Here is a 14473-nt window from a genome sequence, read left to right as displayed (position 1 = left end):
ATGCAACCCAAGGATATATATATAAAGGATATAAAGTGGCTAGGAAATCCTTATAGGCATACAGTATTAAAATGCAGTATGAAAATGTATTTAAAAGTGATAGATTGTCCATGTTATACTTGCCTTCCTCAAACTGTTCCTGCTGCTCAAACTGCTCTGAAGATGGCTCCTGGTACTGGTACTGGGGCTCCTCAACTGGATCAGTGTCTACTCATGAACACATGGCCAAAACAAGGCACAACAATAAGCATACAAGCAAACACTAACAAAATCTAAGAAACTGTACAACAATACATGAAAACAGCAGACAAAACTAAGCTAGAACTATTCTATGCGCTACAACGATCGCGTGGACATAAAGAACGCCTAAAACGGAGCTAGAACGCATAATCTAGGCTAAAAATAAGTTCCAGGGACCTATTTGTAAGAAAACTGGAGTTCCAGGGGGTTTCTAGGCAAAACCGAGGACTAAAACATAAATAAACAATAAATCTGGGGTCTAATGCGCAAAAGGACAGGGCATGGATGGCAGGTTCAATTTCTAGGAAGGTCAGGGGGGTCCTTGCAAAGTTTTGGGCCTAACTGCAATTATTTTTGAACTACAAAGGAGTGCGAGTTGATACTCAAAAAACCGTGGGGCTCTTCTGCAAAAGACCCAGCGCTGACCGGTATCCGACTTGTTTGACTCTGGGCCGATCTAATCCAGGTTGTAGATCTGAGATCGGATGGCCACTGGCGGTTGGGGGCGCGGGCGGCGGCGCTGGCAGCGCCGGCGGCGAGCCTAGCGGCGGCGGCTTGCCGGAGTAAGTTGTCTGGGGGCTACAGCGGCTCGTTTGGCTTGCAGTTTGGCCGTGCAGCTCGAGCGCGGCACGCGTAATCCACTGGAGTGGATAGCGCGGTGCTGCGGGGGGGGCGGAGCGAGGTGCACGGCGGTGGGTGGCGGCGTATCGCCGGCGTGCTATGCCAGGGCACCTGAGTGTGCTAGGGGCCCTAAAAACTAGTGCAAACGGAGCGGGGGGGGGGACGCTGGTGCTCACCGAGGGGTTATGGTGGCCGGAGTTGCGGCGTAGGGAGGTCATCGGCGTAGTCCGGCGGTGGGATGTGGCGGAGCTCGCGGAGGAAGGTCGAAGAAGGGGGTCTTCGGGCATCTGGGCGACGCGGATCGATGCGTGGTGCTCCTGCAAGGCCGGTGGAGGGGTCAGCGGGGGTTAGGGTGGTCCGGGGTTTGCCGGTGGCAAAGAATTTCGGCGGCACACCGAGTTACCTGCGACGGCGTCACGGGAAAAATCCGGCACGGCCGTGGACCGAGGTTGGAGATGGTGGCCGCTGGGTCGTTGCTGGGCCCGAGGCGGAGCCGGTGCACTGCTTGGCTGGGGCTCCGGTGCGGCGGGGAGGCGAGGTCAAGGCGGCGGGGTGCTCTGCTCCGAGCGGAGCAATGTGGAGGTGGCGGCTAGGTTTTGGGCGGTGCTGGCGGATGGGAGGGGGCGTAAGGGTTCAGCGGGCGGATTAAAGGAGACGGCCGGAGATCTCGGGGTGGAAGCAGGGAAGGAAGGCCGTGGAAGTTTCGGCCGGGGATCTCGGGCCGTTGCGCGGCGAGGACGACGGGAGGAGGGGGATGACCGGTGGGGTCGGGCGGTCAGCGGCCGAACGCGCGACGCGGCCGGGCTGTGTGCGCGGAGGGGAAGCGGGCCAGGCACGTGCGGGTTGGGCCAGCGCGCGCGCGGAGGGGGAGCAGGGGAGCAGGCCTGATGGGCTGGGCACGGGTTGGAGGCACTGCGGGAGTGGGCCGGTGCGGAGAAAGGACTGGGCCAGGTGGGGTTGCTGGGCCGCTGGGTTTGGTTGGGCTGGTGGACTGAGTTGGATCTTCTATTTCCTTCCCTCTTCTCTATTCTATTCTATTTCTAAAACAAACAAACATGTTTGAATTCAAATACAAGTTTGAATTCAAACCACACTCACTCAATTAAAAACTATGCATCAGCATGAATGCAACAACAAGACTTAAACCTAGATAAAATTTTAATTACTTGAGGAACAAAATTGGATTAAATGCAAGACTAGCAAAAAAATCCTTAGAAATTTAAATAAAGCCAATTAAATTTATTATAAAATGCTGAAATTTAAATTAGGGTGTTACAGCATACAACAGACACTTATCCCAACTAGTACCATACTGAATAGCACAGGCTCTCAGCATATCCTCCAACACTTGGTTGGTTCTCTCTGTCTGCCCATCTGTCTGAGGATGATAGGCGGTGCTGAATCGTAGCTTCGTATCCAAAGAATCATGAAGCTGCTCCCAGAACCGTGAGGTGAACTGAGATCCTCTATCAGTTATGATTTTCTTGGGCACACCATGCAAGCAGACAATTCGAGAGATGTACAACTCTGCAAGTCTAGCACCGGAGTAAGTAGTGTTCACTGGAATGAAGTGTGCAACCTTCATCAGACGATCCACTACTACCCATATAGAGTTGTACCCTTTCTGAGTACAAGGCAATCCAATAATGAAGTCCATAGTGATCTCCTCCCATTTCCACTCGGGAATCTTCAAAGGCTGTAACAGACCTGCTGGCCTCTGATGCTCAGCCTTGACACGCTGACAGGTGTCACAAATAGCCACGTACTCTGCCACTGAACGCTTCATCCCATACCACCAGAAACGTTCCTTCAGATCATAGTACATCTTCGTGCTGCCCGGATGAATAGAATAAGATGTATCATGAGCCTCACTCAGAATCAACTTCCGGAGATCCTTCACATTTGGCACACAGATCCATTCTTGTACCACAAGGTACCCTGATCATCCTCTCTGAAATGGGGAGACTTGCCCTTCTTGAGCAATTCACGGATCTCCTGCAGCTTCTCATCTTCTTTCTGATGCTGCCTGATCTCTGCCTCTAGAGTGGGTACTGCCTCGAATGTCGCACTCGAAGTATGATGTAAGAAACCCAGACTCAACTGCTCAAACTCCTCGCATAACTCTGGAGGTATCTGGAAAGCAACGGCCATGTTGGCATAGCTTCTTCTGCTCAGAGCATCTGCCACAACATTGGCCTTACCCGGATGATAGTGAATCTCCATATCATAATCCTTGACTAGCTCTAACCATCTCCTCTGCCGCATGTTCAGCTCATTCTGTATGAAAATATACTTGAGGCTCTTGTGATCAGTGTAGATATCACACTGCTGCCCACACAAGTAATGCCTCCAAATCTTCAGAGCATGCACAACTGCGGCTAACTAAAGATCATGAGTGGGATAGTTCAGCTCATGCCGACGTAACTGCCGTGAAGCATAAGCAATCACTCTGCCCTCCAGCATCAGAACACAACCAAGACCATCCTTCGAAGCATCACAATACACCGTGAACCTCTTGCTCTGGTCTGGCAGAGTAAGCACTGGCGCCGTAGTCAACCTCTTCTTCAGCTCATCAAAGGCCATCTGACGCTCATCAGTCCATATGAATGCCGCATTCTTCTCTAGCAAGGAAGTCAAAGGCTTCGCGATCTTGGAGAAATTCTCAATGAACCTCCGATAATATCCTGCTAAGCCCAAGAATAACCGGACTTCCTTCACCGTCTGCGGTGTCTCCCACTCGAGCACATCCTTCACCTTGCTCGGATCAACTGCAATACCTCCCTTGGAGATGATATGACCGAGGAATGGAACCTCGTCAATCCAGAACTCGCACTTGTTGAACTTAGCATACACCTGATGCTCTCTCAATCTCTGCAACACGAGCCTCAGATGCTCCTCATGCTCTTCCTCTGTCTTGGAGAAGATCAGAATATCATCCATGAAGATCACCACGAAGACATCCAGATAATCCATGAAAACCATGTTCATCAAGTGCATGAAGAAAGCCGGGGCATTAGTCAAGCCGAAGGACATGACCGTGTACTCATACAGCCCGTACTTGCAAGTGAATGCCGTCTTCGGAATATCCCCAGGACGGATCCTCAGCTGAAAATAACCCGAACGCATATCAATCTTCGAGAATATGCGAGCACCTCGAAGCAGATCAAAGAGATCCTCAATACGGGGCAGTGGATGCTTGTTCTTGATGGTAACTGCATTCAGCTCCCGATAATTGACACACATTCTCTTCGAGCCATCCTTCTTATCTACTAGTAACAATGGAAAAGCCCAAGGAGAGAAGCTGCGATGGATATAGCCCTTGGCTTGCAACTCATCAATAGTCTTCTTGACTTCCTCATGCTCTATAAGTGCCATGCGGTAGGGCCGCTTTGCAATAGGAGCTGTGCCAGGCAAAAGATCAATAGAAAATTCGATGTCACGTTCAGGCGGCATACCTGGCAAATCATCCGGAAAGACATCCGGGAATTCAGACACCACGCGAATACCGTCCGTGGGTCTAGCCTCCATCTGATGAAGAAATCCAGAAGGTTCCACTGCACTGATAGTAACCTCCTGACCACTGGAAGCCGACAATAAGACTGTCCTCTGTGCACAATCTATCCGGACTGCCCACTTAGCAAGAGTCTCCATCCCCAGAATGATATTGATGCCCTTGGTGTCTAGCACCATCAGATCTGTACTGAACTCTACTCCCCTCAAGGATACACTAACTCTGGGACAGAAAGTATGAGATCTCAACTGTCCTCCCGGTGAAGATAATAACAGGCACCTCTTTAATGTGCTAGTACGAATACCATGTTGCTCGACAAAAGACTGAGTAATGAAGGAATGTGTAGCACCGGTATCGAAAAGCACTATAGCTGGATATGAATTGACCATGAATGTACCAATAACCACGTTGGGAGCCTCGGCCACTGACTCGGCCGTCACGTGGTTCACTCTCCCCTGAAGTGGCACCCTGGGCTGAGCTGGGCGCCCCTGCTGTCCCGCCTGCGCCTTCCGGGGGCAAGAGTTGGCGTAGTGCCCCGGCTGGCCGCAGTGATAGCAGGTGCGAGGGGGTCCCTGAGCCTGCTGTCCGGCAAGAGGAGCTGCCTGCCGTGAAGCCTGAGGTGCTGGCGGAGCTGGTGGAGCAGCACGAGCCGGAGGTGCCGGTAACCTCGGGACCTGACCTGCCTGTTGTTGCTGTCGAGGCGGGTATTGCTACGGCCTCTGCTGGTACTGCTGGGGAGGCCGGTACTGCTGCTGCTGGTACTGCTGGGGCGGCTGGAGGCGAGGACGGGTGTTGCTGCCGGAAGCAACGGGAACGATCTTCCTCTTCTTATCCTCCATCTCCAGGTGCTTGCGCTCCGTGTTGAGCGCGCTATCAACCAGATGGTTGAAGTCGTCGAAGCGGAGGTTGAGCAGCACGTACTGGAGGTAGTCCTCAAGACCCTCCATGAAGTGCTCCTGCTTCTTGTGGTCATCCGCAACCTCGGCAGGGGCGTAGCGAGCAAGCTGCAGAAAACGATCACGATACTCCGTGACCGTCATAGTCCCCTGAAGTGAAAAAGACAGATATATATATCGAAGGATTAATTCATGACTCAGAAAGATAGAACAAGGGGGTATTAGCTCAAAAGGAAACGCTGAATGATTAAATTTGAGATTACCTGCTTCAGTGCAAGGAACTCCTTCTGCTTCATCTTCATAACGCCCGCGGGGACGTTGTGGCTGCGGAACTGCTCCCGGAACTGGAGCCAAGTGAGAGCCTCGCGGTCCTGAACTGCTTGGGACTCCCACCAGTCCAAAGCTGCCCCTCACAGCAGTCCTGCTACGTACAAGACTCGCTCTCGATCATCGTACTGGGCGATGTCCAGCTGGCGCTCCACTGCACGGAGCCAGTCGTCAGCCTGAAGTGGGTCAGACGTGTGAGAGAACGTCGACAAGTGACCCCTCAGGAACTCAGCATGCCTGTTGTAGGTCTGCGGCGGTGGAGGAGGTGGAGGCTGAGTGTGAGCCTGCTGAAGTGCCTGAACAATGTTGTTCAGGGTAGCCATCATCTGCATCTGGAGCTGGAAGTACTGCTCCGGGGTCAGAGGCGGAGGCATCGGGATCCCAGTACTCTGGTTGTTCTGCCCCTAGTTGTTCTGCCCCTGCTGGTCAGAACCACGCCTGGTGTTTACCATCTGATTTTGGACAAAAGATTTCATGAGTAAGGATATTGCAGAAATAAATTCAGATGGATACGATATTTTTTTCTACAAGAAAGACTTAGACAGGATAAAGTAGACAGGATAGAGTGGACGGTTTTACCCCCAACGATCTAACTCGTTTTATTAATTAATTAACTTTAACTTAATACTGATTTTCATTAAACAAATTTAACTACTAAACTATGCAATCATTCAAAAATCCAAATCAAACATGTAGCAAAATAACAAGCATACAAATTTCACAACTTAGCCGAGTTTAACACACGACTCGACTAACACAACACGTTGCAGAACGTACTATTGTATTATTATAAAGGGGTCATCTAGCTTATACCTATGATGGTCAGATGATTTTCTTCAGGCCAGAATCTACGGAAACTATTCTATAGAAAGAATTCAAGGCAAGACGAGTAAGAATCTTGGAATTTCAAGGAATATAATAGCGAAGTAGTTTCAGCAGACAAGGCTGAGAGAGAAGAAGACTTAAAACTCGACCAGTTCTATCTAGGCTTTCGTCCTATAGTCGATACGGCTCTGATACCACTCTGTAACACCTGGTTTATAAAAGGACATAAACCGAGCAATCATATACGTGCCAGGATCGCGGGGAGGCGCGGCCGTTGCGCGGAGCAGAGGGCGCGGGGGAGAAGGCGATGCTGGCGGCTGGGCCCGGACTGTCAGCGGGGTGCGCGTGTGCTGGGCTGGACGCGGGGCGAGCGTCGCGCAGGCGAGGCAGGCCGGGCGCGGAGGGAGCGAGCGGGCTGTCGGGGTTGGGCTCGCGGGTTTCCTTGGGCCGGGCTTTGGGTTTGAGTTTTGGTTTTCCTTTTCTATTTCTACATCTATTTCCTATTTCTATTTCTAACTGAACCTCAAGCCAAATGAATTCAAATTTGAATTTGAATTCACTCAAGCACTCAAACAATTAAACAATGCTCCAGCATGATGCAATAACAAAATTAAACCTATGATAAAATTTTAATTACTTGAGGAACAAAATTTGGATTAAATGCAAGACTAACACAATAATCCTTAGAAAATTAAATAAAGCCAATTAAATTTATTATAAAATGCTGAAATTTAAATTAGGGTGTTACAAAGACGAACCTCACCCAGAAAAGATAGAGCCAGCAGGCCCTCCCCTAGGTCGGCCGAACCACTGGTTCGGCCGAGCCCAAGGAGGGGCCAACTCGGCCCTGCTTTCTCCTGGACCTTGGTTTGCATCCTTACTTCTGTTTCCCCTTTGTTCCAATGAAAATCCTGCGCAAAACCTTTATGAATAAAAATTAAAAAAAAAGACAATGCACTCCATGCTCTTCATGATGAAATTCTACATATATTTTATTCCTTGCTTTCATCTCATTCTTGTGAACCACTACATCATAGGGATCCCATGCTAATCTAGTAACTGACTTTTGAGATATGGTTAAAATGAATGGAACCTAGTTCTCCCTTGCAAAGTGCTTGGATTTTCTTTTATAAAATTATTATATAAAAGAAAAGCATGGCTCCTCGTTTGTTTATAAAATTCCTATCCAAGGCCATACGTTATACAGAGTTGAAAACCTTCTACATATGCAACTTGTTATCTCATTGAGCTTTGTCAAATTGTTGTGACCCTTTGTGAGATACATTTCATACTCCCATTGTAGCACCCGGTTTATAAAAGGACATAAACCGAGTAATCATATACGTGCCAGGATCAAGTCACACGTATATACAACAGAATGAACAGTATATCACAGCACATATCACGTAAAAAGATATAACAAAGCGAGTACGAATGTTATTTATTACATAAATGACAAATGTCAGATACAGAGTATGCGGAAGCGTAAAATAAGTACGAAACTCTCGGAAGCTGGGCGCCACAGGGACGTCGACTGTGCAAAAACCAGGGATTTATATGTAAAAACTGAAAGATCTGGGGGTCGGCACGCAAAACTGCAGGGGTGGACTGCGGGCTTAAAAACTGGAAAGGTCAGGGGCCTAAACGCTAGAAACAGGGCTGATATGGAATTACTTTTGAACTAACGTGGACTGCGGGTTGATTTCTCAAAAGCTCAGGGTCTCTTTAGCAAAACTGCCTGGCTGAAGGGGTGCGCGTGGATCTCGGCCGTTGGATCGCGATCATGCGGCTTGGAGCGAAATGGTATGCAGATCTAATCCTACGCATTGGTCTCGGATCGGGCGGCCCAGGATGGCTAAGCGCACAGGCAGCGGCGGCGCTGTCGCCGGTGACCAAGCTCCGCGGCGGCGCAGTGCCGCACTTCGCCGAAGTCCACCAAAATCGATGCTCCGGGGGCTAATCCGACCGGGGGTTGGGTAAGGGAGGTACAGTGTGAGATGCGTGATCCACCTGGACCAAGAGCAGGGCACGGCGAGGCTCTGAGCGTCGGGCGCGACTGCGGCGGCGGCTCTGGGCGGCGGAGCTCGCCAGCGCAACGTGTTAGGGCTGCTCCAGGGCTGGTTCAGGGGTGCAAAGGGTGCAGGGAGCTTCCGTGGACCGAGGGCAAACCAGAGCAGTGCTAGCGCAGGGTTGTGGAGCGCTGCTACAAGTCCACCACGGCAAACTGCGGCTTCGCAGCAGCGGAGCTCTGGTCGTGCAGCGTTCCCGCACCGAAAATGGCCTATAGGCTGAGCTAACTAGCGCAAAGGAACCAGGGAGACTCTGGGTGCTTACTGAAGGCTTGGGTCGGCCGGGGCTGCAGCGTAGGGGAGTCCACGGCGAGGTCGAGCGGTGGCGCTGGGATGAAGGTTGCGGGCCGAGCGGTGCAGGGCCCCTCCGGGCTCCTGGGCTTCACGGGTCGACGTGTGGTGTCCCTACGAAGCCAGAGCCGGGGTCAGCTCGGGCCGATCCGCACCGGCGGCGAGAAATCGCGGCGGCGGAGCGATCTCACCTCCGGGTGGTGCAGATGAAATTCCGGCGAGGTGTAGGCTTGGGATCGAGCCTGTAGTACTTGGATAGTCTCCTGGTACTGTGGCGTGGCTATTGCGGCGGTTTGCAGGGGCTCGAGGGCGGTGGCACAGCGTGGCCGTGGTGGTGCAGAGCGTCGGCCCGGCGGAGTAGGGTGCGGCGCGGCGTGGCTCGGTTCTGGCTGTGATGTAGGGCGAAGGTCTGGGCGCAGGGGTGCCCGGGGGTGTTTAAGGAGGCATGGGTCCTACGGAAGGTGATCTCGGAGATCACGGCGGCGCACGGCGCTGATCCTGTGCAGGGAAAGCGGATCCCGCCAACCACTCGGCGTGATCCCGGACTTGGGGTGGAGATTCTAGAAGGAGGGAGGGCGTGGTGTGGCTGGCCAGTGGGGTTTGTGGGGTTGGCGGTCCATGGCGCAGTGAGGGTCGCGGAGCGGAGTCGGGGTCGGTCGCGGCTGGAGGATGAAGAAAGGAAGGTTGGGGGTGACGCTGCCATGGTGGGGCCGAACGGTCAGCAACTAAAAGTGCGGGAGCGGCACGAGTAGAGTGGGCGGCCGACTGGTGGGCCAAACTGGTCAGCAAGACGGAGGGGAAGCGGGCGACGCTCGGTCTGCGGGAGAGAGAGCGACTGACGCGCGGGGTCGGCCTATCAGAGGAAGAGGGCGACGCGCGTGGGCTGCTCCGCGTGGGCTGAGCGGAAAGCTGGGCCAGCGCGGGGGAAACTGGGCCGCGGCGCTTGGGCCGGTGCGGGAGCTTGGAGTGCTGGCTTGCTGGGCCGATCCGGAAGGGAGATGGGCCGAGCGCGGGGAGAGGAAGGAGAGGGACTAGGCCAGCTCGCGGGTTGGGCTGCTGGGCCGGCTGGGCTGATTCCGGGTTTGGGTTTTCTGGGTTTCTTTCTTTTTCTGGTTTTCTTTCTCCTTTTCCTTTCCTTTCCTATTTCTATTCCTTTTCAAACTCAACTATTTGAATTCAAACTCAAATTTGAATTCAAACCCTATGCACTCAACCAAATAAAACTTATGCACCAGCATGAATGCACAAACATGTTAAACCTAAAATAAATTTTAATTCCTTATGAAATAAATTACAATTAAATGCAAGACTAAGTAAAATAAACCTTAGAAAATTAAATAAAGCCAATTAAATTTATTATTAAATACTGAAATTTAAATTAGGGTGTTACACCCATGATCAAGATCACGTACACCACCACATATGCATGCTAACTTCTACACTAGAAGATGCGCACTTTATCCATTCCATTCCACAAAATAAAACTCCGTACTATTCATGACCATCCTCTCCAAAGCCACAAGGACATGGGCTAAAGAAATAAAGGACATGCTCAAGAAAGCATGTTGAAAAAAAAAGAAAAGAAAGAGAGTTGGACACATGAAGTTCCAAATTATTCAAAAAAAAATATGGACACGTGAAGGTCCAAGTATTTACATATAGCCCATGTCCAAATAAAGAACGAGGAGAGAAATAGTTCATGAAAGGAGTTCACACACCATCCACATAGAAATCCACACACATGCACATCTTGATCAAGGTTTATAACTTGTTTTCTCCTAAGGATCCAGTCTTTGACTTAGCAACATATGAGGAACAGGTATGCCTTCAACCTTTCTCCCTATCATGAGCTCCACATAAGCCTTTTTAAAGGTAGGATAAAATGAAGGCAATACTTTGCCTTGGTGAGGAATCCAAAAAGTAAAAAGAGAGATCAAGGGAACAAACTGAGGAGCCAGGGTTGCTTTTGGTTTTGAAAACTTATAAAACCCAAGTTTCTGAGTAAGGGAGACTAAGGAACCTGAAGTTTAAACCGTTCCAAGTTTCAATTACCATGATAAGTACGGTAGACACATAAAAAGTTCACAAGTCTAGGAAAAAGCTTGGAATGACTTGTATGTAGGTTTCTTCAAAGGAGTTGCATCCACCTTAGTCTTCGCCTCTTCACTCGAGGACGAGCAAAGACTAAGTGTGGGGGTGTTGTTGACGGTCCTTAAGTCAGAAATAAAGTCGTCAACTCCTGCATCTTTTCCTAACTTTCGAACCACCAAAAGTAGTTATAGGGCTTATTTCTAACTATTTCCACAATTTTTGGTGATTCTTGATCTGCAGGCACCCATATGCTGAATAAGGAGAAAACAAGCACAAAATGCAACATAAACACACAAAAGACTCCATCCTGCGTTACACTTACAAAAAAGGGCCCATTCATCAAAGCAAACCAACGTACAAGACCTCGGCCCACACATATCAGGGAAGAGGACCCACATGTCAGTCTCCCGGCCAAAGACGGTGGTGAGAGGCGGTGCCAGGGGGTCGGCCAAACCCCTGGTTCGGCCGAACCTAGACTACCGCCCTTGGGAGGATAAGGGAGAATCACTGGCCAAAGTGCACCTAGACTGCCACTAGTCTAGGTGCACTTTGGCCAGTAATTCTCCCTTATCCTCCCAAGGGCGGTTATCAATATTTCCATATCTGAAGATGGCGGGAACCGACCTTTCAAGATATAAATAGGACCTCCACACACTCTCTCATGTATTCATTATATCTCATTCTCTCTCATTCTCATACACAAGGAGGAAAAGGAGTAGTAGTGCTCCACTTGTATCATTAGAGTAGGGAGTGTGCGAGGTGGAGGATCGGATAAGAGCCGGACGTATCGACCTCTCTTCATCTTGTACTTAGACGGATACAAGCATTTGAGTAAGTATCCAGAGCTCATCTTCTGTTAAGTTCTTGGTTTAGTATTTTTAAGTTATTCTTTTGTTTACGGGTCCATCATCCATTCTCGTAACAGATACTCTAGTAGAGGGCCCCTGATAAAGACGGGTAAACCCTGCGCAACGCTAGAGTAAGTAATCAAAGGCATAATCATGGTGTTTAGGCTCTAGATTACCTTTGTTTGCCTCGTGCTCCACAATATTGCGGGGTAGACCACGGGTGGTGATAGCCCCGTAAGTCCGCTACAAAGCTGCTTCGTGGTTAGTGCACTCCCCCCTATCCGGGTACGGCGTAGAGCAACAAGCCGGAGGGCCCTAACATACCTGGGTCAGACCGGTGCCCGAAGTAAACGAGAGACGAACCTAAGTCTACTTTACCTTGATTCTTACCCTTAGATAAACCACACTACCCGAAGCTCTCCTACTTCTCGTTCTCCTGGGTTATTCTAGCTAGAAGATCAGTGCACCTCCGTTCCCTGTGAAATTACGATACCCTAAATACTCTCCGAGTGAAGTGCTACAACGGTATCTTCTATGCGCTTGCGGAACCTATCTGTGAACGTTAAGAAATACCAACAATCGTTCAAGTCACTGCACTTGAAGCGGTGCAGATCGACACATCGACGTACTCCCCACAGTACTCCCCCGCTAGTCCTAGCCCTCCACACTATCGCGTGACCGGGGCCAAGGTCGGGCGAGGGAAGGTGCTCACCCCGCCATTGGATTGCAGCGGTGTCGATTCCCCACCGGACACGGTGCAGCATCACTTCAAGCCACCGCCGATCCGTGGCCCTCCTGAGATCCATGCTTACACAGATACCGAGGATGAGGACGAGGATGAGGAGGAGGAGGAGCCTACCGGCGTCGTCTCTCTTCGTGCATAGCTCGCGGCACTCCGGCTATGCCTCAACAATATGGATGAGCACATGGCCGAGTCGGAGATCGATCGAATGGAGTTGGGTGATCAGGTAGACACCCTTCGTAAGGCTGTTTGTTCCAAGATCAAATGCCTTGCGAAGGCGATCGGGAACGAGGATCTATATCGATCACCAGACCCGAAGTAGGTGTAGGTCTAGAAAGAGTCCTTAGGTTTAGGTTTTGGTGCTGCATTTTAAATTCATTTATTTCATTCCTTTACTTCATTCAATTGTATGCAGCAGCGCCCCACTTTGCTTTTGAATAAAATAAAAATGAAGAGTTGTTCCACCTTATGCTCTTGTGGTTGGTGCACATGTGTGTGCCAACCACACCCCTGTTCTGATCTTTCGCCGAGTGCACAGTGATTTCAAACAAGGAGAACAAAACCAGCATTCCAGAGAAATTTATGGCAGAACTAGTTTGAAATATACCAGTTCGAGTGCACTAAACACCTAAACGCACTTCAACTAGTATAATGAATGATCCTTCGGGTAAAATCCCGATATAGCGACTTGATATCGGATCATAATACAAGTATACATCCCGCACGAAGGCGAGTTAGAGATACAACAATTCCACAATATTTTACATCACATAGATAAGAAGTATAATTTACATCAAAGTTTCGAAACTAGCCGGGCCGATCAGTTACTAGGCTTGCCGCGTACCATATTTACGGCATGTGGCTAGTACTTTCAAATGCTTAACCACTGCTACCACACACTGCGGCCTTATCAAGTTCATCAACACAGACGGACTTCAACAAACCCGTCCATGATCCTTATAGTGATTGCAGGAAGTAAACAACCAATTCCTATAAGCTCGCGAGTGACAGGCGATCACCCGACTTTTACCGGTCCTATTAGAAAAGTAGCTAACTCGGACTCAATTCTAGTGTTCAATCAATAGGTACCTAAAAAATGCAACTAGGGTTTTCAATCAACTCCAACAACTTAAATGCACAAGTAAATATAAACGATAGGTTCCATAATTTGAAATTAATAGGATTATGCACCGGGGCTTGCCTATAGAGGTTCCTGTAGGGTCAGTAATACTTGGCTCTTCCGAACCAAAGTTCGGGGCTTCAGTTAAATCGATCACATTGGCCTGAGCTTCAGAAGAAAAATCCCCTTCTGGGTCCTGGGTGAGCTCGTATGTTTTGTCAACTAGCGGGGTAATTTCTATATGAGATGCAATATTTGAAAATTAGTGAAGTGCTTGAGTATAGCTTTCCTTCACTAAAGAAAAGAAATCCAATAAAGTAAATATTAAGACAATTCTTAAATATTAAGGCAATTGTTTATAGAGTAGAAGTAAATGTGGTAAAATTCCATAAAATAACATGAAAAAGGAACTTTTATTTCAAAAGGATAATCCACAAGAAATTATATAAATAATTTCTTATAGATTCTTTTTAAAACATAAGAAGGAAATTTTGAAAGTAGAGGTTATAGTATACTAATGGATATAGAAAATTTTTGTAGAGCTTTACATACTCAAGGGAACATATGGTTCAAAGTTCACCATTAGCATTGGTCTAGAACAAGTGATACAAATTAAAAAGGCCATAAACTTATCCTATTTTTATAATTAAATACATAGAGTTTCAGTAAAACTTCACAACATCAAAATTGTAGAGCTAATTACAAGGAAAATAACAAAATTGGATTGGTATTTTTCTGATTTCTCTACATTTTTCTAGGAATTTGGGAAGTTCACTGCAAAAAGAATAAAAGGATAAAGGTCTTTTTGTAGAAAGGACCCTGAAGGGTTTTGAATGCTTTGCAATGTGCCCCTTGGCCGTGGTCAAAGGGGGAAGAGAGAGTTGACCGGCCG

The sequence above is a fragment of the Panicum virgatum genome, chromosome 1K (genome assembly GCF_016808335.1).
Source record: "Panicum virgatum strain AP13 chromosome 1K, P.virgatum_v5, whole genome shotgun sequence".
Taxonomy (NCBI): Eukaryota; Viridiplantae; Streptophyta; class Magnoliopsida; order Poales; family Poaceae; genus Panicum; species Panicum virgatum.
Note: the sequence above shows the minus strand (reverse complement) of the source record.